This window comes from Sus scrofa, chromosome 14 (assembly GCF_054392235.1).
Source record: "Sus scrofa isolate SSC_HxYL_T2T_F1_AM1 chromosome 14, Sscrofa_HxYL_maternal_Yorkshire_Landrace_v2.0, whole genome shotgun sequence".
NCBI classification, from domain to species: domain Eukaryota; kingdom Metazoa; phylum Chordata; class Mammalia; order Artiodactyla; family Suidae; genus Sus; species Sus scrofa.
In genome coordinates this window covers 33,619,517-33,645,766 of record NC_139396.1, presented here as the reverse complement: position 1 = coordinate 33,645,766, position 26,250 = coordinate 33,619,517, and the positions used below count along the sequence as shown (strand labels likewise).

Below are 26,250 nucleotides of genomic sequence, written 5' to 3'. Positions count from 1 at the left end.
GAAAAAATACTTCAGGTGTTTGCTCATACAAAACAAAACAAAACAAAAAAACTGAAGAGGGGAGGATTCCAATTTGATCCCTGGCCTTGCTCAGTGAGTTAAAGGAGCCATCATTGCCGTGAGCTTTGATGTAGGTCGCAGAGGAAGCTCAGATCTGGAGTTGCTGTGGCTGTGGTGTAGGCCAACAGCTGCAGCTCTGATTTGACCACTAGCCTGGGAACTTCCATATGCAGTGGGTTCAGCTCTGAAAAAAAGCAAACAACAACAAACAAACAAAACCTGAAGAGAGACAGTGACATAGGAGACATGAAGCCACAGCAGGTGATTTCATGAACGAGGTGCTTTGGGTTCTTTGGCTGAAGCGCTGGCCCTTCCTTTCTGGCCCTGTGTTACAGGTTAATGCATTTGGGGGAATCCAATATAGGAGTAACTGACAGGACAAAGAAACAATCAGTGTGTTTTTTGCAACCAGGATGTAGGGAGACTAAATTACAATGACGCAATGTTTACATATGCAGTAGATATAAAAAGTTTAAAAGCAGATCTTTGTTCTCCTGCTTATTGTGGCACAGGCACTGGCACACATGGAGGGAAAGAGCTGACGGAAAGGCATGAAATTAGACTGGCTCATGCAGAGGTGTCACCGGATTGAATCTGGCAAAACAACACTCAGATCTGGGAGAGAAGCCCACACACTTCTAAGCAAGTGAATCTTTTGTTAAGCTCAGGTCCCAACATCTCACCGCAGGATTTACTCTGTAACTACTTAAAACAAAACCTCATAATAACTCAACTTTGGGGGAAGAAATCAGTTCAGTTGAACTCTAAGTATGGAAATCTTTTTATCATTAAGGTTTCATTGGCTTATTCTCCCAAATTACACTGGAAACAAATTTACTGTGCTCTGAGGGTACCATATTATATTACTTATAAGTGCAGACATTTCAAAAGTAATAAAATGCTTGGCCCCTGCTCTCAATAAACTTGCCATCTAATTGGAGGACAACATCAACATTAAAACAACTAAAGAACAATTTAAAGTAACATGTAAGCAGTATACGAAAATCCCCAAGAGAAGCAGCTCTCATGACTTTCCCAGCAGAACGATAAACTGGTACAAGCCCCTGTGGAAAGAATTTGGGCACAGAGATCAAAATTACAACTAAATATCTCCTTTGACACAGTAATTTAACTTCTGGGAATTTATCCTGCAGCCATATTTAAGAAATAACATATATAAAAAGTTACTCACTGCAACATTATTCAAAATGACAAAAGACTGGAAAGAACTCAAATACCCTTGAACAGAGAACTGGTTAAATAAATTATGCTACATATATATAATGGAAGATTCTAAAAGTATAACAATGCATGAGGAAGCTTTCAATGCAGATATTTTTTAAAGGCTCCAAGATATATGAAGTGGGGGAAGAAAATCAAGCAAAGTGCAGAAAACGTATATATAATGCATCCTTTTGTTTATAAGAAAGAGAAAATGAGAATACAGAATGTATTTATTTTTGCTTTACTATTCATAAGTAAACATTGGATGAATACGCAGAGAAACTAAAATCTGATTATCTGCAGTGAGTTGTGGAAGGGTAAGAAGAGGTTGGAAGGTCTCAGGGCAGGAAGACTTTTGCCATCTAGAATGCAGAGATATATGCTGAACCACATGAATGTCCTCCTATTCCAAACAATTAAGAAGAGAATAATGAAAAAACATCCCCCCAGAAGGCAGAGCATAAGAGGCGGAAGCTGGTTTCTGCAGGAGTCCTCCTTGCCCTGGGTGGAGCTTGGACTTGAGCTTTGGGCAGCTCTGTGAGCCACAGGGAACCAGAGAGTGGAGAGGACGCAGCTCCTGTGCTGGCAGCTCTGTGGTTCTGCCAGTGCCATCACATCCCTGGGCTTCTGAGCTGCTGGGCAGCTGAAATGCCTCCTTGCCAGGTGCCTCTCCTTCACTATAGCTGGAGCCCAATCCTCCCCGCCTCTCCTGTGGCCAGGATACTCATGACCAGCCATCCTCACCAGTTACAAAAATCCTCCAGCAGCTGGCTTTAATTTTTACCAAGGGAGGGCAGGAGGGGGAGGGGGAGGGTCGATTAAGTAAACTTCTATTAAAGGAGTGAAGCACAGGAGGTCAAAGAGTGTGGGACAGATGCCTGGCTGGCAGCCAAGTCAAGCCTGGAACATACTCCCCTAAGATACCACCGAGAAATCTACCCAACTGTGAATGCGACTGGCTTTAAGTTGTGTAATCAGGGGTGACTTTTTTCCCCCTGGTCTTTAAGCTTTGATGTGTGTTCCAATTTTTTTTTTTTAAATGAGTATAGATTACTTTTATAAACCAAAAACGACTGCATACAATGTGAAAGATTTATACAATAAAAGCCAAACCAAACCACTCTTCTTATACAGTCCAGAAACTCTGAAAGATAAAGAAAGGAAATTGAGATGGGCAGCACAAGAATTTTACAGCTGTACACAATAAATACAAGAATACTATAATTTTTTAAAAAATCTCCTATAACGCTGAAGATGTCACCTGACTGAAGGTCAGTGTGACCCACCTAGTCAGGCTGGGCAGAGTGGAACTGTCCACAGTTCCTAGGCGGGACATGACAGTCATTAAGCCAATAGCTAGCACCTCCCTACTGTCTTCTTCTCACTGGTTTTAAAACTTGTTGTCTAGCAGGCAAACCACTTTCCTCTCACCACTCTCTAAACCCAGATGCTGATGAAGGTCCTATTCATCTCAGAAATATTTTGAGGAGTTCCCGCTGTCACTCAGTGATAACAAACCCAACTAGTATCCATGAAGACTCAGGTTCAACCCCTGGCCTCATCCAGTTAAGGATCTGATGGTGCTGTGAGCTGTGGGGTAGGTCACAGATGCAGCTAGGATCTGGTGGCTGTGGCAGAGGCTGGCAGGTGCAGCTCTGATTCAAACCTTAGCCTGGGAACTTCCATATGCTGCAGGTACAGCCCTAAAAAGAAAAAAGAAAGAAAGAAACTTAAAGACATTTTGAAACTTGACCAGTTTTTTTTCTTAGCTCCTTAGTAATTGTGAAAAAAGTAAGCTAATATTAGGGAGTTCCCGTCGTGGCTCAGTGGTTAATGAATCCGACTAGGAACCATGAGGTTGTGGGTTCGATCCCTGGGCCTTGCTCAGTGAGTTAAGGATCCGGTGTTGCTGTGAGCTGTGGTGTAGGCTGGCAGCTATGGCTCCGATTCAACCCCTAGCCTGGGAACCTCCATATGCCGCAGGAGCGGCCCAAGAAATGGCAAAAAGACAAAAAAAAAAAAAAAAAAAAGGTAAGCTAATATTCAAAATTCAAATTACTTGAGTAGGTGAGGCTAAGTTTCTTTCCATTTAATGGTTTTACTTAAAAGAAACTAAAGTTACATGCAAAATAGAGCCCCTCAATGCTTGGAAAAAATAAATAGTAGACCTTGATATTTGCAAGGAATCTATCCTAAAACGTTCTGAAACTTCAGAACACAAAACTTGCCCCTTTGTTAGGCAAGACTCTTTGGACTGTAAATGACAGAAGCCCAAATGGCAGAAAGGGGATTGTGTTGGAGGCAAAATTCAAGGAATGGTTGGACAACCAATTCTAGGAAAAGACAGAGGTGCAGTAAGCCTGCCTAAAAATAAGACAAGGGCACATACACTATCAGGACTGCACCCCGTCTCTTATTTATGCCTCTCACTGCAAGCCGTCTTCATGCCTTCCCCATATGGCAGGAAATGACCATTGAGGGGTCAACAATCACCACTGACCAGGAATCCCTCAAGCTTTTTCTGGCTCTAAGTTCAAAAATCCTGAGAAGAATCTTTGATTGGCCAGTGAAGGTCAGGTGTCCACCCTGGGCCAATCAGCTGTAAGAACACAGCAGCTCCAGCTGAATCACGTGATTCACGTGGAGGAGCTGCAGTTCTCAGAATGCTGAAACACCCCACTGGCCAAAATAAATAAGCAAACAGGCAGGGCTATTATACTCCAGTAAAAAGAGACGATGTAAAATGAGAAATGCAAATGACATTTCAGACCTTTATGGGAGTCATTTAAGTTTTTATGGGGCAAAGCTGCAGAGAGTTGAAGAGGCCCGGTACTCTCAAAGGCAAGCACTTCCCCCCTATATAATCCAGCTTTAGGGCCTACACAATTCTGGATTGTTCCACCTTAGCAAAATCTGAACTGTTATGTGTCACGGCCTGCCGATTGCTTGCAGATAGTAAATTATAAATGATAAGGGCCTAGAATGTCTAGAGTAAAGCATTTTTAATGGCAGGTGCTTTTCTGAAATGAATAGATTATGTAAAAAGGCCAAATGGTTCTCAATGAGCCTGCAACCTGATTCATCTTGACCACCCACTCAATCACCAACCAACTCCTATTGTTTCAATGGCTATGCAACCCTCCATTTAATATTTCCCCCCCCACCCCCCCGCAACTACGATACGACTGTCTTGGTTCAAAGCCCGGTTAAGACCAGGCTGAATCATTGTGTACATAATAGAAAGAGAAATATGATGCCCAGGCCCTTGTTGGGCAAATACCTATTTAGGAGTGAAGGAGTTTTAGTCCCCAAATATAAGACGAATCCAAGACTAGGAAAATGACAAATCAGGAGAATGGGTTTTGGAACCAGATAGCTCTGGTTTTAATCCAGCCTTGTCACTTACTCTTTGCATGACCACAGCAAGTTATCCAATCCCTCTGAGGCAGGTTTTCTTATAAAGTAGGCATGATTTTGTCTTGTAGACTTATTGTAAAGATTAAATCAGGCAACAGTTTTGTTTTTGGGTTTTTTTTGTTTGTTTGTTTGTTTGTTTTGTCTTTTCTAGGGCAGCACCCGAGGCATATAGAGATTCCCAGGCTAGGGGTCTAATCTGAGCTGTAGCTGCTGGCCTACACCACAGCCACAGCAATGTGGGATCCAATCCGTGTCTGTGACCTATGCCACAACATCGGATCCTTAACCCACTGAGCAAGGCCAGGGATCAAACCCGAAACCTCATGTTTCCTAGTCAGATTTGTTAACCACTGAGCCACGACGGGAACTCCAAGGCAACAGATTTTTAAGTGCCAAGATACTAAGGGACTTCAAAATATGCTGTTAACATTGGAGAACTCATGCCAACCTTACAAAGGTCAACATACAAATATAAGTGGAGCGCAGAGATTTAGGAGGCTAAATCTGCACCCCTCTTCCCATCTTCCTTTGGCTCCCAAAGATCTGCCATTTTCCCTCTAAGCCTGAAAGGACTGGTTAAATAATAGTTCTCAGTTTTTCATATTAAGCACTGTTTTGATGGAGAACCATTATTTGAAGGAAAGCGTTTGGAGTCATTCCTTCTTGGGGCTGACTCTATTTAAGGAGACAGAAAAGTTTGAGAATGCTAATTCCCCAATTGTTTTTGTAAAATTTGAGTAACTTATCTTCCCAGCATATTGTTGAACTTAATGATGGGGGGAGGAATGTGTGGAATGTGCCAGTATATTTGAATGTTTGACTATAACTAAATTGGAGTACGAGAAAGAAGACAGGGCTTCACAAAGTCAAACACCTGAAGTATGTTGCCCTAAATTATTATATGACAGACTATAACGTGAATGTGATGATGAAGATGGAATTAGAAAAGAAATTGCAATACTGAACACAGATTCAACAATAAAAGCTTCCTGAATTTGTGCATGTGTGTGAAATTCAACATAGAGTAAACTAATCTCATTGTGACTTACTAAGCATGATGAGGTCAACAAAATCTCTAGAGAGGAGTTCCCATCATGGCTCAGTGGAAACGATCTGACTAGCATGCAAGAGGACTCGGGTTCAATCCATGCCCTTGTTCAGTGGGTTAAGGATCCGGCGTTGCCTTGGTGTAGGTTGCAGACATGGCTCAAATCCAGCATTGCTGTGGCTGTGGTGTAGGCCAGCAGCTACAGCTCCAATTCCACCCCTAGCCTGGGAACCTCTACATGCTGCAGGTGCAGCCCTGGGGAAAAAAAAAAAAAACTTCCCAAGAATCTGTAGCCCAGACTAGTTTCTATCTTTTTTTCCATATTCAAGGGTCTTAAAAGACCATGACTAGGGAAACCAATTCTGGTGCTAAAAGTAAATACTATGTTGCTTTCTCCACTTATAGGTAAAATTTATAAGACTCTACACCTCAAAATAAACCTCTTACTGTATTCTAGAGATATGCTACTATCTTCATACTATCCACAAACAACCAACATAAAATGTGGTAAGTGGAAAAAGTATAAAACATTGCTTAAAGATATTATTTAGTGGAAAGACATCCCATGTTCATGGATTGGAAGATTTAATGTTGTTAAGATGACAATACCCAAAGTGACATACAGATGACAATACCCAAAGTGACATACAGATTCAATGAAATCTCTATCAAAATCCCAAGGGCATTTTTTGCAGAAATGAAAAATCCAGGAGTTCCCGTCATGGCTCAGTGGTTAACGAAACTGACTAGCATCCATGAGGACGCAGGTTTGATCCCTGGCCTCGCTCAGTGGGTTACAGATCTGGCATTGGCGTGAGCTGCAGTATAGGTCACAGATGCGGCTCAGATTCCACATTGTTGTGGCTGTGGCTGTGGTATAAGCAGGGGGCTACATCTCTGATTCGCATTCTAGCCTGGGAACCTCCATATGCCACGGGTGTGGCTCTAAAAGACCAAAAAACATAAGCAAAAACAAAAAACAAAAAAGAAAAATCCATACTGAAATTCATACGGAATTTCAAAGGACCCAGAATAGCCAAAATAACTTTGAAAAAGAAGAATAAAGTTGGAAGACTCACATTGGATTATTTTAAAACTTATTACAAAACCATCTTAATGAAAACTGTGGTACCAGCTAAGAATAGACATATGGTAGTTTTCTTGTGGCTCAGCAGGTTAAGGATCTGGTATGGTCAATGCTGTGACTGTGATTACAGCTGTGGTACCCATTTGATGCTGGCTTGGGAACTTCTGCATACCACAGGCATGGCCAAAAAAAAAAAAAAAAAAAAAGGAATAGACATATAGACCAATGGAATAAACTTTAAAGTACAGAAATAAACCTCCACATCTATGGTCAACTGATTTCAAGAAGGATGCTAAGACCAATCAAAAGGTACAGTCTCTTCAAAAAGTACAGTCTCTTCAAAACATTGTTTTAAGAGAACCAAATATCCACATGCAAAGGAATGAAGTTGACCCTTGCCTTATACTCTACAAAAATTAACTTGAACTGAATCAAAGACCTAAATTTAAGAGCAAATACTATAAAATTCTATAGTATATACTATAAAAGATGAAAACGTAAGGGTAAATTTGCATGACCTTGCATTTGGCAGTGGTTTCTTCTATATGACACAGGCAACCCAAGGAAAACTAAATCAACTGGACTTCATGAAAATTAAAAGTTTCTGTGTACCAAAGGACACTATTAAGAGAATGAAAAGAAAATCCACAGAATGGGAGATATGAATTGCATATCATATATCCAATAAGGGCTTGATATACAGAATATGTAAACAATCCCTGAAGCTCAACAACACAAAAAGTTATTAAAATGGGCAAAGGAAGGAATAGAAAGGAGGGAGGGATAAATAGGTGAAGCACAGAGAGTTTTTAGGACAGTGAAACTATTCCCTATACCACTATAATGGTGGATACATGTCATTATACATTTGTCAAAACCCATAGAATATACACCAAGAATGAATCCGAATGTAAATTATGGACTTTGATGTGTCAATATAGTTTATCAGTTGGAACACATGTACCTCTCTAGGGTGGGCTGTTGACTGTAGCACATGGAATTCTCTGTACTTTCCACTCAAAGTATGCTTCAAACTGCTGGAAAAGCAGGGGCAAGGAGGAGAGGAGCAAAGTACCTGAACAGACATGTCTCTAAAGAAAATAAACAAATAGCCAATAAGCACATGTAAAGATGCTCAGTATCATTAATCATTAGGGACATGCAAATCAAAATCATTGTGAGATACCACTTCACACCCACTAGGATGGCTAAGTGTTTTTTGTTTTGTTTTGTTTTGTCTTTTTGCCATTTCTTGGGCCGTTCCTGTGGCATATGGAGGTTCCCAGGCTAGGGGTCTAATCGGAGCTGTTGCTGCCAGCCTACGCCAGAGCCACAGCAACGCGGGATCCAAGCCGCTTCTGCGACCTACACCACAGATCACAGCAACACCGGATCGTTAACCCACTGAGCAAGGCCGGGGATCAAACCGGCAACCTCATGGTTCCTAGTCGGATTCGTTAACCACTGCACCACGACAGGAACTCCTAAATTCTTTTAAAATATGGAAAATAACAAGAGTTAGAGGGGACACAGAGAAATTGGAACCCTCAGACACCACTGGTAGGAATATAAAGCAGTATATCCACAATGAAAAACAGTTTGACAATTCCTCAACAAGTTAAACAGAGAACTACCAGCAATTCTGCTCCTAGGTAAATACCCAAGAGAACTGAAAACAGGGGTTAAACAGATAATTGTACACTTTGTGTTCACTGTAGCATCATCCACAATAGCAAAAAGGATGAAATAGCCCAAATGCCCAATATCGGGTGAATGAATAAACAAAATGTGGTGTATTTGTACAATGGACTATTATTCATCATTTAAAAGGAATGAAGTTCTGATACATGCTACAACATGATAAAACATTGAAGACATCACACTAAGTAAAAGAAGCCACACACAAAAGGCCAACAGTGTATAATTCTACTTACAAGATAGCTAAAAGAAGCAAATTTAGAGACAGAAGAATGGTAGTTGCCAGGGGCTGGTGGAAGAAAAGAATAAGAAATTATTTGTAATTATTATTATTATTGCTAAATGATTACAGTTTTGCCATAATGGTGACACTTGCACAAAAATATGAATGTATTTGATATCATTGAGTTACACACTTAAGATGGTTAAGATGGAAAATTCTGTTATATATATAACAATTTTTTTTTTCTTTTTAGAGCCACACCTGCAGCATATGGAAGTTCCCGGGCTAGGAGTCAAATGCTGCTGGCCTACGCCACAGCTATGGCAACACTGGATCGGAACCGCAGCTTGCAACAACATTGGGTCCTCCTGAATCCCCATAGAGACTACATCGAGTTCTTAACCCACTGAGTCACACTGGGAACTCCAACACAATTTTATTTATTTTTGTTTTTGTCTTTTGTCTTTTTAGGGCCACACACATGGCACATGGAGGTTAGGGGTCTCACTGGAACTGTAGCCACCAGCCTACGCCAGAGCCACAGCAACACCAGATCCCAGTCACGTCTGCGACCTCACCACAGCTCACGACAACACCAGATCCCCAACCCACTGAGCAAGGCCAAGAATCAAATCCGGAACCTCATACTTCCTAGATTTGTTTCCGCTGCACCACAATGGGAACTTCTCCAACACAATTATTTAAAAAATAATAATAATAATCTGTGCTGGAGTTTCCATTGTGGCTCAGTGGGTTAAGGATCCAGCATTGCCACAAGCTGTGGTGGGGGTCGTAGATGCAGCTCCGATTTGACCCCTGACCTGGGAACTTCCATGTGCCTCGGGTGGGGTCATAAAAAAAAAAAAAAAGTAAAAAGAAATCTGTGCTAGCTGACCTGTGAACATGGGAATTAGAAACTGTTGTGACAGTTTACTAAGAGGGATATTGTTACAGTGTTTAAAGAAAACAGAAGCATGGTGGTCTAGATGAAGCCCAGGAAAGCTCAAGACAAAGTACTGATTAGTGTTTTTAAGGTACTAGATAAGCTGATTCTAAAATCCATGTAGGAGTTCCTGTCGTGGCTCAGTGGTTAATGAATCCCACTAGGAACCATGAGGTTGCAGGTTCGATCCCTGACCTCAATCAGTGGGTTAAGGATCCAGTGTTGCTGTGAGCTGTAGTGTAGGTTGGCAGCTATAGGTCCAATTAGACCCCTAGCCTGGAAACCTCCATATGCCGTGGGTGCGGCTCTAGAAAAAGGCAAAAAAGACAATAAATAAATAAAATCGATGTGGAAGAACTAAGAATAAGAAAAAAGGTTTTTTTCATCGTGGCTCAGCAGAAACAAATCTGACTAGTATCCACAAGGATGCAGGTTCAATCCCTGGCCTTACTCAGTGGGTTAAGGATTCAGCATTGCTGTGAGCTGTGGTGTAGGTCACAGAGGCAGCTCGGATCTGGCGTTATTGTGGCTGTGGCGTAGGCCGGCAGCTACAGCTCTGATTAGACCCCTAGCCTGGGACCCTCCATATGCTGCAGGTGTGGCCCTAAAAAGACCAAAAAAAAAAAAATTTTTTTTTTTTGTTTTTGAAAAAGAGAAAAACAAGGGAGCCCACCTCTCCCTGTGAGATATCAAGAGATGCATGGAAAGTTATAGTATTTAGACAGTGTGATCAATCCACCAAGGAAGCCCCAAGCAAACCTGTATGGAAACTTGGTATCTGAAGGACAAAACCAATCAGTAGAGAAAGAAGAATAAAAGGGCTGGACCAAGTGATTACCCATATGGCAGAAAAAGAAAAATCAATCCCTACATTACAGCAATCACAGAATAAATTCTAGATGGATCCCATGCTTAATGTGAAATTAAATTTTTTTTAACTTTAGAAAAAAAGTTGGGGAAAATATAAACATAATTTTGGAGTGGGGGAAATATTTTTTAAAAAATAAGACTAAAAGAGTTCCCGTCGTGGCTCAGTGGTTAATGAATCCGACTAGGAACCATGAGGTTGCAGGTTCAATCCCTGGCCTTGCTCAGTGGGTTAAGGATCTGGTGTTGCCATGAGCTATGGTGTAGGTTGCAGATGTGGCTCGGATCCCGCATTGCTGTGGCTCTGGTGTAGGCTGGCAGCTGTAGCTCCGATTAACCTCTAGCCTGGGAACCCCATATGCCGCAGGAGCGGCCCTAGAAAAGCCAAAAAAAAAAAAAAAAAAAAAAAAAAAGACTAAAAAGCACAAATAATGAAAGACTGTGAAATAATTGACTATGTTAAAATTAAACGTGTCTGTACATCAAAACACCCCATAAACAAAGTAAAAGACAAGGAAGAGACTTGGAGAAGATCTCTGCAAGGTAAATGATTGGTCAAGGATTAATAATCAGAATACACAATGAACTACTTCAACCAATGAGAAAAATAGGAACACAAAGATGCAAAAGCAAAGAATCTGAACAGATGATTCAACAAAGAGGAGATACAAATGGCCAGTAAACACAGGAAAAAATGCTCAATCTCACCAGTAATCAGGAAAATACAGACAATTATGAGATAGCATTTCACATGCTTCAGACTGACGGAGAAGCAGAAGCTGTCAGACACACCGTCAACTAGCACAACCATCCTGGAGAGAAATGTGGCCATGTCCATGTCACCAACATCCTAGAGAAACCCCTGCCCACATGCACAAGAAAACGGGTTCGAGAATTGCCTTAGGGAGTTCTCATTGTGGCTCAGTGGGTTAAGAACCCAACACAGTGTCTGTGAGGATGCAGGTTTGATCCCTGGCCTTGCTCAGTGGGTTAAGGATCTGGCATTGCTGCAAGCTGCGGCGAAGGTCACAGATGTGCCTCAGATCTGGTGTTGCCATGGCTGTGGTATAGGCTGGCAGCCACAGCTCCGAATAGACCCCTCACCCAGGAACTTCCATATGCCACAGGTGCAGCCATAAAAAGAAAGGAATAAAAAAAAAAAAAGAATGCGGTTCAGAGCACCATGTATGAAGGCACTCATCCATGCCTTTCCACATAGCAAGTGCCAGGATGATAGGATGCACTGTAGTGACAATTCAGGACGGTGGTGGCCTCTGGAAGGAAGGGAGGGAAGGAGGAGAGTGAAATATGAAACTGAGGAGGAGATTTCATCTACATCTATATTTTTTATTTAAAAAAAGGAACTGGAGAAGGCAAAATGTTAAGTTTTGACAAAACTAAATTGTGAGTACATGATATTCTTTGTACTTTTCTGAATACTCAAAATATTTCATTACAATAATTTTTAAAAGTCTGGCAGTACTTATTCAGTATTACTTTGGAAGACATGAACATTCCAGGTTGTTGGGCAACTGCAGAAGAGCAGAGGAAGAGGGATCCTTAGAGCTGGAGGAGACCCATCTTTCCTGAAGATTCTGAACCAGGAAAGGCAGATGCCGCAGCCCCAGGACATAGATCCAGAAGGCATCAACTCTGCTTCCCTCACCTGAGCCAGGCAGGATGACCAGCATCAAAGGAGGGTCCACTGGGAGCCCCCCTCAGCGATGCGCCTCTCTCAGGCTGTATCCCGACTCCTCCAACTGTGACCTCTCTTCTAAACATGGAGGGGCATCAGCTGTGATTTCTAGTTGATTTAGAGACACTCTCCAAGCAGAGCTGTCATTTATTCCTTCTCTGATCATCTCCTGCAGAGATAATTAAGTACTTTAATACAAAATGAGGAAAACTCAAATTTCCTTCCCTCTCAACTCCTACAGCAGAGCACAAAATGTTGGCAAGGATGTCAAGAAAGAACCATAAGCGAAAATGACAACCACCTATGATTCACCAAGGGAAGGGAGGAAGGCGGGGTGGTGAAGGGAGAGCTTTAGAGCCAGACAACCTGGTCTGAATACTGGCCCCTCCACTCTCTCACCAACTTCATTTACATAACCTCTCAGATGCTCAGGTTCCACACTCTCAAGTAATAATAATCCCTACTTCACAGGGTTAAAGAGAAAATCAGATTATATACAAACATCACTTATACAGTGGCTGGCACATAATACACTAATAGTAATAATGGTAATTCTTGTTATCAATAACCATGGATTGGACTACACTGAATTTAATCTTTGCATCTGCTGGAACGTGTGCTTCATGATAACATGGAGTCTGTTTTGTTCACTGATGTTACCCAAGCACCTACAGCACTGTCTGGCCCATACTAAGCACTTAACAAATGTTTGTTGAACGAATGAATGTGAATCTCAGTATTTGACACATATGAGAGCTTACCATGTGCTGGATGTTACACATTATATATCTCATTTAACTCTTACAACAACAATGTATTACACTATTCAGTTTATAAAGAAGGAAATTGAGGCCCAGAGAAATTAACTTCCTTCCTCAAGCTCACAGAGTTAAATGGGAGAGCCAGGATTTGCCTCCTGGTTGTCAGTTTTCAGATATCGGTTGAATTAATGGGTAAGTAATGACTTAGAATCAACCTGACAATTTAGCACATGTTCACAATAGTTAGGGTCAGAGTGATGAGGTACCCTGGTTGGCTAGCTGGGTTGTTACTAATAACATAAGCAATGAACGACTGTTAAGTTAGTACTTACTACGTGTATCATTGCTTTGTGGCAGGGAGTAGGCATGTTTCAGGCCAGGAATGGAGCTTGCTCATGTTTTCAACACCTCTGCTGGGGCAGTAGTGAGAGGGGAGTTCACATTTTACAGAGAAAGCTCCTGGACAAGATGTGGATACACTGTCCCAAGGTTATAAAGAGATTTAGTAACTAGAAATAAAACCCAGTCACCTCCTCCCTTCTCGCAAGACTCTAACTTATCACAACTTGATTTGGGGTCCCCTGAAGCTAGGAAAAAAGTGCTATCAAGGCAAGAAAGTAGAGGAAATGTTTTCCTTAAGACCTTAACTATTAACCTGTTTATTTACAATCAATTACTTCTGGAGAAAAAACTCGTATACAATAACGACATTAATTAAAACTATTTTGTTTTAGGGCAACTTTTTTTTGGCCACCCCTGCAGTCAATTCAGTTCCATTAACTGAAATGATCAGTTAAAGCAGGGGTCATAATGAAAAGAGACACTGACGTTTTATTTTATTTATTTATTTATTTATTTATTTGTCTTTTCTAGGGCCTCACCTGCGGCATATGGAGGTTCCCAGGCTAGGGGTCTAATCCGAGCTGAAACCACCAGCCTACACCAACATCAGATATGAGCTGCATCTGCAACCTACACCACAGCTCACAGCAACGCCAGATCCTTAACGCACTGAGTGAGGCCACGATCAAACCGGCAACCTCGTGGTTCCTAGTCGGATTCATTAACCACTGAGCCACAACAGGAACTCCATGACATTTTATTTTAAATGAACACTTTGTTCCCTGGCCAGGGATCACATCTGAGCAGGAGCTGCTCTCTAAGCCATAGCTGCAGTAACATCAGATCCTTAACCCACTGCACTGAGCCAAGGATTGAATCAGACAATACTGGATCCTTAATCCCCAGTCCCACGACAGGAACTCCTGGGGTAGCTTTTAATTTAAAAATAACATTACAGAAGTTTTTTGTAAAAAAGCTTAAAATATAGATAAGAAAACAATGAATTCGTTTACCGCCATATAATCTTTATGTATATCCTCCTAGTCATGTTTGCATATTTACCTTTTCCAAAAATGGGTTGAAACTATACACATTTTATAGCTTATTTTCAAATTAATAAACTATTTTTATATTTCAGTAAATACATTATTTTTAATAAAAGTGGAATGTCATTGTATTTACATGTTAAGTCCTTGACAACTGAAGGTTGAAAATTCAAGTTATTCCTAATTCTTCCCCATTATACACAAAACTGAGATGAAGACGGTAGAGCTAAATTCTTTGTTGCATGTGTTTAATTATTTCCGTAGGATAGATTTCTAGAAGTTAGACTCGCTGGGTCAAAGGGTGGCATTTGGAATTTTTTAATTGAAGCACAAACATCTGTTTTAAATATACTTTGAACTTATCTTTCACTTCCTTTTTCATTTCTTTTTTAGTATCAAGAACTGTGACAAATACATGGCAAGCCCCCTAGGGAGATTGGCTGATCATCTCATATTTTTCTTTTCTCTTTCCTTTTTAAAAGGAACGATGTCTGGAGTTAGGGAGAAGGGAGCAGTCAAGATGAAAACAAAATAATAATGTTGATTCAGAGACAGAAAGACTAGTTGGCCCATGAAGAAAGACTGGTTGGGGGAGTTGCCTGGTGGTCTAGTGGTTAGGATTTGGTGCTTTCACTGCTGCAGCCCGGGTTCAATCCCTGGTCTGAGAACTGAGTTCCCACATCAAGCTGCTGCATGTGAAAAGAAAGGAAAAGAAAAGCAAAGAAGGAAGGAAGGAAGACTCGGTTGGCTAGGAAAATAAAATCCCATCATCAGAGGCACATGCAGAGTACTACATTAGGATTTATAGGAAATGAAATACACAGGTCCAGTCCCAGCCCTTGGGAAGCTTAAAATTCAGTTCAAAAGCAAAATGACAGCCGCATGAAAGATTCAGCTGCACAAAACAAGTCTACCTAGATAGAAGGATAGGTAATTTGGTTAACTGAAATAATCAGTTAAAACAGGGGTCATAATGAAAAGGTACACTGAACGTTTTATTTTAAATGAACACAAAGGAGTTCCCGTCGTGGCTCAGTGGGTAACAAATTCGACTAGGAACCATGAGGTTGCGGGTTCGATTCCTGGCCTTGCTCAGTGGGTTACGGATCCAGCGTTGCCGTGAGCTATTGTGTAGGTGGCAGAGGTGGCTCGGATCCCACACTGCTGTGGCTCTGGCACAGGCCGGCGGCTATAGCTCTGATTCGACCCCTAGCCTGGGAACCTCCATATGTCGAGGGAACGGCCCAAGAAATGGCAAAAAAGACAATAAATAAATAAACATAAAGACATTATGTACAAAATAGGCCAATTAACTGAAATTTCTTAATGCTTTGGTCAACAGGTTCCAGCATTGCCTTAATTTTAAAAGTTTAAATTAAAAAATTTAATATAAAATTATTTTATTAAAATTAAAAAAGTTCCCCCATATTTGTTTTCCCTCCAATACCCAATTCTACTACAATTCTTTTTAGAAAGTTACTGTTACCCTGTTTTTTCCAAATTTCGATGTGTTTTTATAGAAACAATTCTCTCTCTTTTTATGGCTATGCCCACAGCATAGTTCCCAGGCCAGGGATTGAATCTGAGTTACAGCTGCAACCTACGCTGTACCTGTGTCAACAACAGATCCTTTAACCTACTGTGCTGGGCTGGAAATCAAACCCAAGCCTCTGCAGAGACCTGAGCCACTGCAGTCAGATTCTTAACCCACTGCACCACAGTGGCAACTCCAGAAGCTATTCTCTTTTTAAGCTCCTATTTCCTACGAGACATTAGGCACTAAGCCTCACAGTTCATACAAAGAGTTAAACCAAAGTCTGTTACTTCTTTTTTTTTTTGTCTTTTTCTAGGGCCCCACCAGCAGCATATGGAGATTCCCAGGCTAGAGGTCTAATCAAAGCTATAGCCACCGGCTTGCGCCACAGCCACAGCCATGCCAGATCCGAGCCACCTCTGCCACCTACACCATAGCTCACGGCAATGCTGGATCCTTAACCCACTGAGCAAGGCCAGGGATCGAACCCGCAACCTCATGGTTCCTAGTCGGATTTGTTAACCACTGAGCCACGATGGGAACTCCTGAAGTCTGTTTCTCAGGTGTGTTTCTCATGAGTGTTTCTCAGGTGAAGTCCAGCTAGCATCTACTCTATAATTACCTTTCTGAGGGGAAAGAGTGGAACAAGGGGATCCAGTGAGTAACTTCTGGTTCTTCAGGGACCACTGACATACAGCAGCAACCCTACCTGTGAGGATAGACTCTGGCTACCTAGGCATCTATGGACCAGGAAGATGTTCATCCTGAAAACCTGTCCGTATCCACTGAGATGCACAGCATTGGCAAGTACATTTTAAAAGGTAAAATATGTGAGGCTATAGGCAATAAGGTTCCTTTGAATTAATTTGAAACTAGCACTACCAAAAGTGCTGATACCACAGTGAAGAGGCCACCACTCTGCACTGAAAGTCAGCAGCTCTAAGTTCTAGTCTAGGCCACCAGGAATAGCTTCATGGTTTGTGCAAGTAACTGAGGCCCCCTGAGCACCTGCTTCCTAATGGGTCAAAAGAAGTGAATTAGTGCAGGATGATTACAAAGATCCTCCTCAATCCTAAAACTCAACTACTTTTTAAAGAGGACCAATAAGCACATCAAAGACAAAAGTAGTAGCCGTTATCAATGTGCTAGTAGCTTACTGAATCGATCTAGATTCTGAAATCTAGAAGACAACTGGAAAATCTCCTAGCATGATCACAACCCATTTTAAGTTTTACGATTTAACAAATATTTATTGAATGTCCATACTCTGTGATGCTGGGGATATTACACAAAACAAGGGAGATATCTGCCTTTGTGGACTTCACAGTCTGCGGAGGGATACAGACAATCGGAGAAGCAAAGACATTAAAGTGTGGTCATTGCTAAGTTGGAAAAAGAAGAGTGTTCTTGCAGGAAGAGTATGTGCTTAAGGCAGTATGGGAGGGTTTTCTCAATACCAGATCTATCTAGAGTGGGACCTGATAGAGAAGAAGAGGCTCAGTGGGGGGCGCACTGTATGAAAAGGGCAAAGCTGGGAGGGAGCTGGCTAACCTAGCACCCTTGAACTGCCTAGAATAAAGGATGATGTGAAAAGAGAAGTAGGCAGGAACTGGATCATGCAAAGCCTTCCAGAACATAACAAGGAATTTTGTCTTTGGCTACCTATCATTTGGGGGAGGGGGCGGGTGGAGAGGGGGGCATCCCATAACATTTTCCAAAGATGACCCTGGCTGTGATGTGAAAAGGAGGGCAGAGGGCAGCAAGACTTGGGGCAGAAAATCATGGGGATGGAGCTCCCGCTGTGGCGAAACAGGATCAGTGGCATCTTGGGAGTGCTGGGTCACAGGCTGGATCCCTAGCCCAGTGGGTTAAGGATCCGGCACCGCCGCAGCTGTGGCTTGGGTCGAAACTGCAGCTCAGATCTGATCCCTGGCCTGGGAACTCCATGTGCGGTGGGGCGGCCAAAAATGAAAAAGAAAATCACGGGGAGGCTGTTGCAGGAACATAGACGGAAAGTGGTGATCTGAACTACAAGCCTGGCAACAGGGATGGAGAGAGATTTAGAAGATGGACCAGGACTTGGTGATTAGGACTGGGGGAACAGGAGTCAAAAGTGATTCCTAGATTTTCAACTTAAATTGGGTAGAAATTTTTCCATTGTTTTTCCTAAGAAGATTGGCTATAAGCCCAGAGTTGCTGGCCAGCGTCTTACCATCATTTAGAAAAAGGCTGCCTGAGAATGTAGCCAATACAGAGGAAAACAAAGCTAAGAGACGGAGTGATGTTCTTCTTTGACGTCCTTATTTGACGTCTCTGGACCAGCTCTCCCAGATCTACTCCTGGACTTTTCAGGCACGTGAATCAATGAATTTCCCTTGTGGTGGTTTTTGCCCATGGTGACATTCTCGTTGGTTGGTTGTTGAGTTCAGTTTGAGTTGGGAGTCTGGAGCTTGGAGCCAAAAGAATCCTGGGACAAGTGGGGACGGTGGGAGTAAAGAGCCCAGAGTAGAACTACTGCTGAAGCAACACAGGAAGATGAGCTCCCAGAGAAAGAGAGAGGAAAGGAGGAAACCGGCAAAGCCCAGGGCCAACAGAAGAGAAGTTTTCAGAAAAGAATGTGGGCAGTAAAGCAGAACGCCCTAGAGAGATAAGGCAGGCAGGGACTGATGTAGCCTTGGGCTTGGTCACAAGGCAGTAGTTGGTGGCCTTGATAGGACGGTGTCTGGGTACATGAGCCAGACTGAAAGGGTGAGGAGTCGAGGTGAGGAAGGAGAATAGAAACAACTCTAAGTCAAGAAGCTGAGCTGCGAAGGGGAGGGCTGCAGGGGGAGATGCTTTTGGATGAGGTGGGAGAATGTGTGAAGGTTAACAGGGGACAACAGGAGAGGGAACAGTCAGCTGAGGTGGGGGAGGTCCCTGAGGAGGGAGGAGGTCCAGGGCATGGGCCAAGGCACAAGATCTCCAGGCCTCTTCAAAGGAAGGACACCTCTTCTGCTGGAACCAGTTGAACAGGGAAGGAGAAGGACATGGGAAGAATTAACTGGACATCTTGGCATGGCAGCAGGAACTCGATGGCGTGACTGTCGGATAGCCTCCCTTGTCTCCATGGAGCAGTGGGCAGGGTCCCTTATTGAGAACAAGGAGAACCTGGGGAGCGGGAGGCTTAAGGAGAACAGAGGCCATCTGAAATTCTGCTGTGGAGCCTAGCAGAGACTAGGAAGGAACAGAAGAACTGACTGGAAGCTACAAGGACCCACTGGGTGACAGAAACCATTCCATAGTTTTCCCCCGAATCTGGTTAAGTCGAGGAAAGGATGGAATCTGAAAGTCAAGGGTAGATTATAGTGAGAGACAGCTGATTTATAAATGGTCTCTTCTATCAATTAAAAAAAGTTCTTGTGTACGGGGGTAGTTTTCATTACTGATCTCAAAGAGGAACTCTGAAGTCTGCTGATTGGACACTCATCTTTTCTGCATAGTTAACTGCCAACCTGATGAAGATAAGCCACAGGAAGATCTCACAAAAATGATATGACAGAGCCCAAAGGGGCCGGCAAGATTCAGCAGACTGAAATGAGAATGAATCTAGGTCTAAAACACAAACCAAAACCCAAATTGTGCATGTGAAATAAAGCTCTTGAGATCTCAGTGACCACTCAATTAAGAGATCAAACTTACAGTACTCTTAGGAGCAGACACAACCCTTGGGTTGAACAGATACCAAATACCAAGAGGCCAGTAGATAAGGTCATTTCCAGTGTCAAGACAGAAGTTTCAGTTGAGAGTGATTAATATCTCGTGGGAGATAACCATCTTTGACCTCATGTACTAATCACATTTGTCATCCTTATATGTAATTTCATCTTCAACAAAGGTTTGGGGCCACATTGTCTCAGCTTCTCCTGAAATGTCTTCTCTGAATTTTCATGTAGTCTTGTGATACCTACCTTCAGAGAGGTATGATATAAACATTGAATAGTGTTGTCTTTCAGAGTTGAGGGAATCTCCTACTGAATTATTCAATACTCTTTATAAAGGAAGCCAATCAAAAGAAAAAAACACAAGCAGGGACTTGGTTATCCTAGGCCTTCCCTGCCTGGATTTTCTTTTATATGTCCCACTTTTTACCTATCATTTCCAAGTTCATGAGCTGGAAAGTTTACTCCTCCTGGCCTTTCAGAGTACTCTGGTTTTCCTTCTCATCCATCACACATCTAGATTACCATGTGCCAGAAGCAAGGTGATGCACTAAAAATGACATCATCCCTAACCTTGCCTTCATAGACAATGCCCATTCAGAATAACAGGTACTGGGATAAGAGGCAGAGGGGGCGAAAAGGTGGATGGGATCATTTCTTTCAAGATGGGCAGAAAGAGTCAGGAAGGCCTCCTGGAGGAGGTGACATTTCAGCAGGGTCTTAAAGGATGAGAATTTCTCCAGGCAGGAAGATGCGGAAGAGTGGAAAGCAGAGGGAATAGTGGAATGTAAAAACCCATGAAATGGGGAATAGGCTTACTTCTGGGGGCTGCAGGTTGCACCCCATGAGGGGAGCACAGGGTGCGAGGAGAAGTTGGAAGATGAGTCCAGGCAATTGAGAAGGGACCAGACCAGACACTGCCTGGCTTAAGAGCAGTTAAGAAGTTTGAACTTTATCCTGGTGCAGGTGTGAATCAATCATTTTTTCCCTTGGCTTATCTTAGATAAGGTTAGAATTGCTGAAAGATAATTTTTGCTAAAGCACAAAGGGAAAAGCAAACAAACACAAAACAAAAAGCAAACAGTAAAAAGCATAAAAATGAACAGCTCCCAGATCCCAGATTTCTTAGCTACTTCATTAAGTTCTAGCCTCAGATTAGAACTTGTACACAGATGGCTCAACCCAAGCCCCTGTTCCCTCCTCAACCCATCCATGTTGGCCCTGGAACAGCCTACCACTCCCTTTGTCCACTGGTGCAAACATGAGGCCGATGGAATTTCTGCTCCTCCCAGATCCCACCTTTTTTTTTTTTTTAAGTTGTAGTTGTTTCCAATGTCATGCCAATAACTGCTATACAGTCATACACATATATACATTTTTTAAAAATATTCTTTTCCACCATGATCTATCCCAGGAGATTGGATTAGTTCCCCATGCTCTAGAGTAGGACCTTGTTGTTTATCCATTCTAAATGCAATAGTCTGCATCCACTCATCCCACTTCTTCATATTCGCCCTGGGCAGTCTGACTTACACTGAGGCTGACTGAGCTTCTCTGTAGCTGCCCTTGGAGGTCTTGTTCTGGATCGGAGGTCAGCAAATGCTTTCTGTAAAGGGCCGTGTAGTAAATATTTCAAGTGTTGGAGGCCAAACGTATTTCTGCCACAGCTACTCAACTCTGCTGGTGTAGCATGGAAGCAGCCACAGACAACGTGTAAACAAAAGGGGATGGCTGTGTTCCAATAAAACTTTATTTATGAACACTGAAATCTGACATTTATATCATTTTTTGGCCACATCCATGGCATGAAGAAGTTCCCAGGCCGAGGATCAAACCTGTGCCACAGCAGCAACCTGAGTCACAGCAGTGGCAACACCGGATTCTTAACTGCTAGGCCATCAGGGAACTCCAACTTTTATACCATTTTAACTTATCATGAAATATTCTTACTTTGATTTTTTCTTCAACCACTCAAGTATGTAAAAACCATTCTTAGCCCACCAACTGTACAAAAACAGGTGACAGGCCAGACTTGCCTTGAGGATTACAGGCACTAATTCCCAAGGCAAAGACAGCCTCTTCTCTTCTACATCATCAGTTTATTATTATAATTGATACTAATAATACTAATGTATGACACTCATCGAGCACCTACTAAGGGCCAGATGATAGCTACCATAGCTGCTTTGAAGAATAAATAAAATGCCTGTAGAGCACTGAGCATAATGCTGGTTCTGAGCTAAGCATGCCAACTGTCAGCTACAATAGATGAGAAGCACCTCTGTTGAAACTTTGGGCAAGTGGCAGCCATTATTTGAATGGATTGGAAAAACCTGAATGCTATTAGAGGTTTAAGTTGGAATCAACATAATGTTAGATATCTTGAATAATAAACTCAGTAATAGCTGACAAAAATTGCTAGCTTCTCCAGGAATTCCCTGGTGGTTCCTTAACCCTACAGATCTGGCATTGTCACTGCTGTGGTGTGGGTTCAATCCCTGGCCCTAGAACTGCTGCATGCTGTAGGCGTGGCCCCCAAAAAACATTTTTTTTTTTTTAAAAAAAAAGGAAGTGTCTTTAAAAATTGTCTAGCTACTCTTACTATTGTTTATTATTGTTTATATATCTTGCCTCTGATGAGTAAAATGACTCATACTAGGTAGATATTGATGTCCTATTAAAGATGAGAAACATTAATTTCTGAAACCACCTAGCTAGTGAGTAGCAGAGCTGGGATTTGAACCAGATTTCCCAGATTTCTCTGACTTCAAAGGCAATGCCCTTTCCACCACATCACAACCTCCTGTTTAGTTTATCTGAAGTTAAACCACTGGCTTGGTCACTAATCAGCAACAGACAGGACCATCCCCAGAGCCTGCCACCTTGTATCAGGATTAGCACTGGAATGATCCTATTCTTGCCTCAAACCTTAAACACCTGTTGGACCACTTAGCTCTGCTCTCCTGCCAAGGGATCCTCTATCCCATGAGAACGGTAACAATGACTCTGAAAGTTCTTCCTCCCTCCCAGCCTCTTAAGTCTAGCTTTCCCTCCAGCGTCAGAGTGGGCTCCATAAAGCAGATTCAATCCTGCCTCTCCCGCTAGGCTGGGGCTCAGTGACTGCCCTCGCCAGGCCCTCTTCTCGTCCATCTATTCCTCAGATCTTGCCACTTTACCTCCATGACTTTGTTGATGATTTTCCACTCCATCTGGAGCACTCTTCCCCCCGAGTCCTGGCTAAAAGGTTGTCATCCTTGAATGACTATTTTCCAACATTTCCAGACCTTTTGTGTCTCCACCAGGCTAGACTTGCAGCCCGGGGCACCAGGAGGCGGATATCTATCCCATACCACGCACACAGTTCTTTCTCATTATCTGTGGGTTGATTTCCCCAACTAGATCAGCTTCTTGAAGTCAAGGGTTACATGATTCATCTTTGCATTTCCAGTCTCAGCACAGTGCTAGAGCATTTACTGAATATCTGAATATGAAAAACAGGGTGGTGTTTTTATTATTAGAAAGTTGGAACAGTTCACAGATGATTAATTATTGAGTTAGAATAACTGCTTTCTATAGTCACCCATTACATGACTCTATGATTAGAATTAGTATCATTATATAATGAAGAGGGTTTTAAAATTAGCACTACAAAGGATGGAAGCAAAGGGGAAATACTTCAAGGTACTTTTCTCTAGCCCTTTCTCCCTCCAAAATTATGGGGGAAAGGAGTTTAAATCGAGCTTCTCAGGTCTTCGTGGTTCTTTTGAGATGATTTTACGTCCTTGGTGTCTGAGAAATAGCCTGCCTCCAACATGCACAATTCTGATGACCGGAGACTCAATAAGAGATCATCTTCAAAGCTATTTCTCATGAGTGGGCTAAAGAAATAAGAGCCCTCTTGTACTTAGTAGGTGCTTGCTAAGTATCTGCTCCAGAAATGGATTAATCATGAGTTGCTTGTTTGTGTTAATTCCTATAAACAGCCTGTGGCTGGAGGTCAGTGATTTAGTTTACCTGCTTTATAAGCAAGAACTGTGCCAGCTGTGCTGGCTTTGAAATAATCAGGGCATTGAAAGGTTGTAAAAGCAATGGGACAATCCTTTAAATTAACCTAAAGTGAGTATATAGTCATTGCAGTTGATGTGGGAATCATCTGATCTGCTTATTTTTGATGAGCCCATGAATTTGTATTTAAGTTTCTTACTATGGGTGTGTCTTTCCACATGAATCAGTTAAGGCCTTAATTGATGCTTGCAATCTTCTGTGCAAAGTTATCTTCAGCGTATCCTTAAACAGCTCCTTTTAAGCTTCAAACAGTGGCCTCTAGTTCTTATGGGTATTGTTGATTATTAATAACTTTCTAGGTTTTGGTTTTAGCTTTAGAGTTTATTGCCACTAAATGAGGACCTCATTCATGGTGGGAATCACTGATGTATACTAGCTAAGACAATTTTTTTCTTGCTTTTAATCTTTTAAAGATTTGTATCATTTAATTCAAAAATACACAATGGGCTTTTAAGTGACTATTAGTGCTAGATTTGCAAAATACAAATATTTTCCAAATAGAAAATATTATACATCGTGAAAAATTCATAATTTCGTATTTGATGAACAACTGACACTTTAGGGTTAAGGATCATTTAAGAACGTCTGCTTGGGAGTTCCTGTTGTGGCTCAGCGGAAACGAACCCGACTAGCATCCACGAAGATGAGGGTTTGATCCCTGGCCTTGCTCAGTGGGTTAAGGATTCAGCGTTGCTGTGAGCTGCAGTATTGGTTGCAGCACCCACTGTAGAACAGTGGGGTAAGAATCCAATTGCAGCATGTAGGGTCAGTGCAGAGGAACAGGTTAGATCCCTGGCCCTGAGTAGAAGGTTAAAGGATCCAGCGTTGCCGCAGCTGTGGCTTGGATTCAATCCCTGGCCCGTAAACTTCCATATGCCACGGGTGCAGCCATTAAAAAAATCAAAGAGGGAGAATCTTACCTTCTTTCCTTGGGCATAGGTGAGGTGTAAGTTGAAAGAATTTTCTTGTTTTTGACTGTTATCTCAAATCAAGAGGTGTAAACAGCAAAAAAAGAAATCCATGCTCATTCACAGAATTTTACATTTGGTAGGAAAAATAAAGGTACTTTGTTCAAACTTCTCACAAGCAGAAATGTTGTAGATCAAAGCTTGCTCAATTTCCTATTGTCTACCTTTGCTATCAGCTAATCCATTAATTAGGATCACATTCACCTGAAGAATATATCTTTTAGGTAGTTTTCTTGCTTGGATTTCACAATTCAATCAACTGACTTTTATTGGAATAGATTATTTGACAGGGTGAGGGTTTCAAAGAAAAATATAACTTCTAATATTTTATTTTATTAGGGCTAGGAATCAAGAACTAAAGTGCTTTCCTGAGCCTTTAGAAATGGGCAAAGGGGAAGTCACCTTAGAATTTCAGGTTTCAGATTGAGATTATTTTAGGGTGGTATTATTGCCAAGGGAAACACTGGGGTAACGCGAAGTGAGACAGAATGGATGGAGCCACACAGTGTGACCCAGAAAACAGGCTGAGGCACACAAACCCCCACAAGCTTAAGCTATCCCAGGTGCTCCCATATTCCAGGGCTTTCTATCTGCCAAACTTTATATTTTCAAAAACTCAAACTGTGATATCCTCAAATTAAGGTCAGCTGTGCTGAGGTCCTCAGAGGTGTGGCGGCAGGACTGCTGGGAAGCAGTGTCCTGGAGAGCAATCTTGGGGTGTGGGATAGAACTTGAGGGCACCCACTGGCTTGGATCACAAGACAGCCACCTCCTGATGGCTAAAGGGTGGCAGAGGCAGGTACGACAGATGCCACTCACTAAGAACCCAAAACAGCAGTGTCTCAGGACCCCCATCCACACTGAGGATTCAATCCCTACGGACATTAATTTTTTTCGGGAGTTTTCACACAGGCACACATCTGAAGAAACCCAGCCCACACCCATACAAGTTTTTACACATTCTAACCCCACCTCGGAGTTTGTCTATCTTCCCAAGACTGGAAGGATGAACCATGAGCTTGAAATTACTCTAGCACACACTCTCCCAATCAGGCTTCCCAAAGCCCAAGAGAGTCTAGGAGGTCTGGGAGAATGAGACGGAAACAAAAGAGTTTTGAAATAGATTGCTTCACGCAAACCTGGCTGCTCCACCTCTAATCGTTAGCAACGGTAAGACTACTCCTGTTGGCATTATTAAGAAAAGACTTCACCCCCACCCCCCAAAAAAGGACGGTCCGAAAGAGCACCCCTACCTTACTACACCGCCAGGTGGACCAGACTCCGAGGCTGGAGAGGGTGCGAGGTGAGCCGGGGTAGCTGAGGGCGGGAGTGGAGCACCAGCCGAAGACCGCGGCGGGCCTGGCCCCGCCCCCAGGAGCCCCGCCCCTCGGCCTCCCGCAAACCCCTCGGGCCCGGCAGCAGCAGCCCCTGCTCGGTTACCTCCCGAAGTGAGGACCCGAGCGCCCGGTGCATTGTGGGGAGCGGAGCCCGCCGCCGAGCCTGCGCTGACCCCTGGCGGGCGCTTCCCGAAAGCCGCCCCGGGCTCGAGGATGAGCCTGGGGAACCGGCCTAG

The 26,250-nt window shown here is 42.6% G+C and overlaps 1 long non-coding RNA gene across 1 annotated transcript in view; it reads right to left on the bottom strand.

The window, feature by feature from the left end:
- LOC146396476 (uncharacterized) overlaps positions 1-25,996 on the bottom strand; it is a 73,320-nt gene extending 47,324 nt beyond the window's left edge. The window contains exon 1 of the long non-coding RNA XR_014828445.1: positions 25,931-25,996. This is a non-coding gene — a long non-coding RNA (uncharacterized LOC146396476). The remainder of the gene's footprint in view (positions 1-25,930) is intronic.
- Positions 25,997-26,250: the final 254 nt, after the last annotated feature.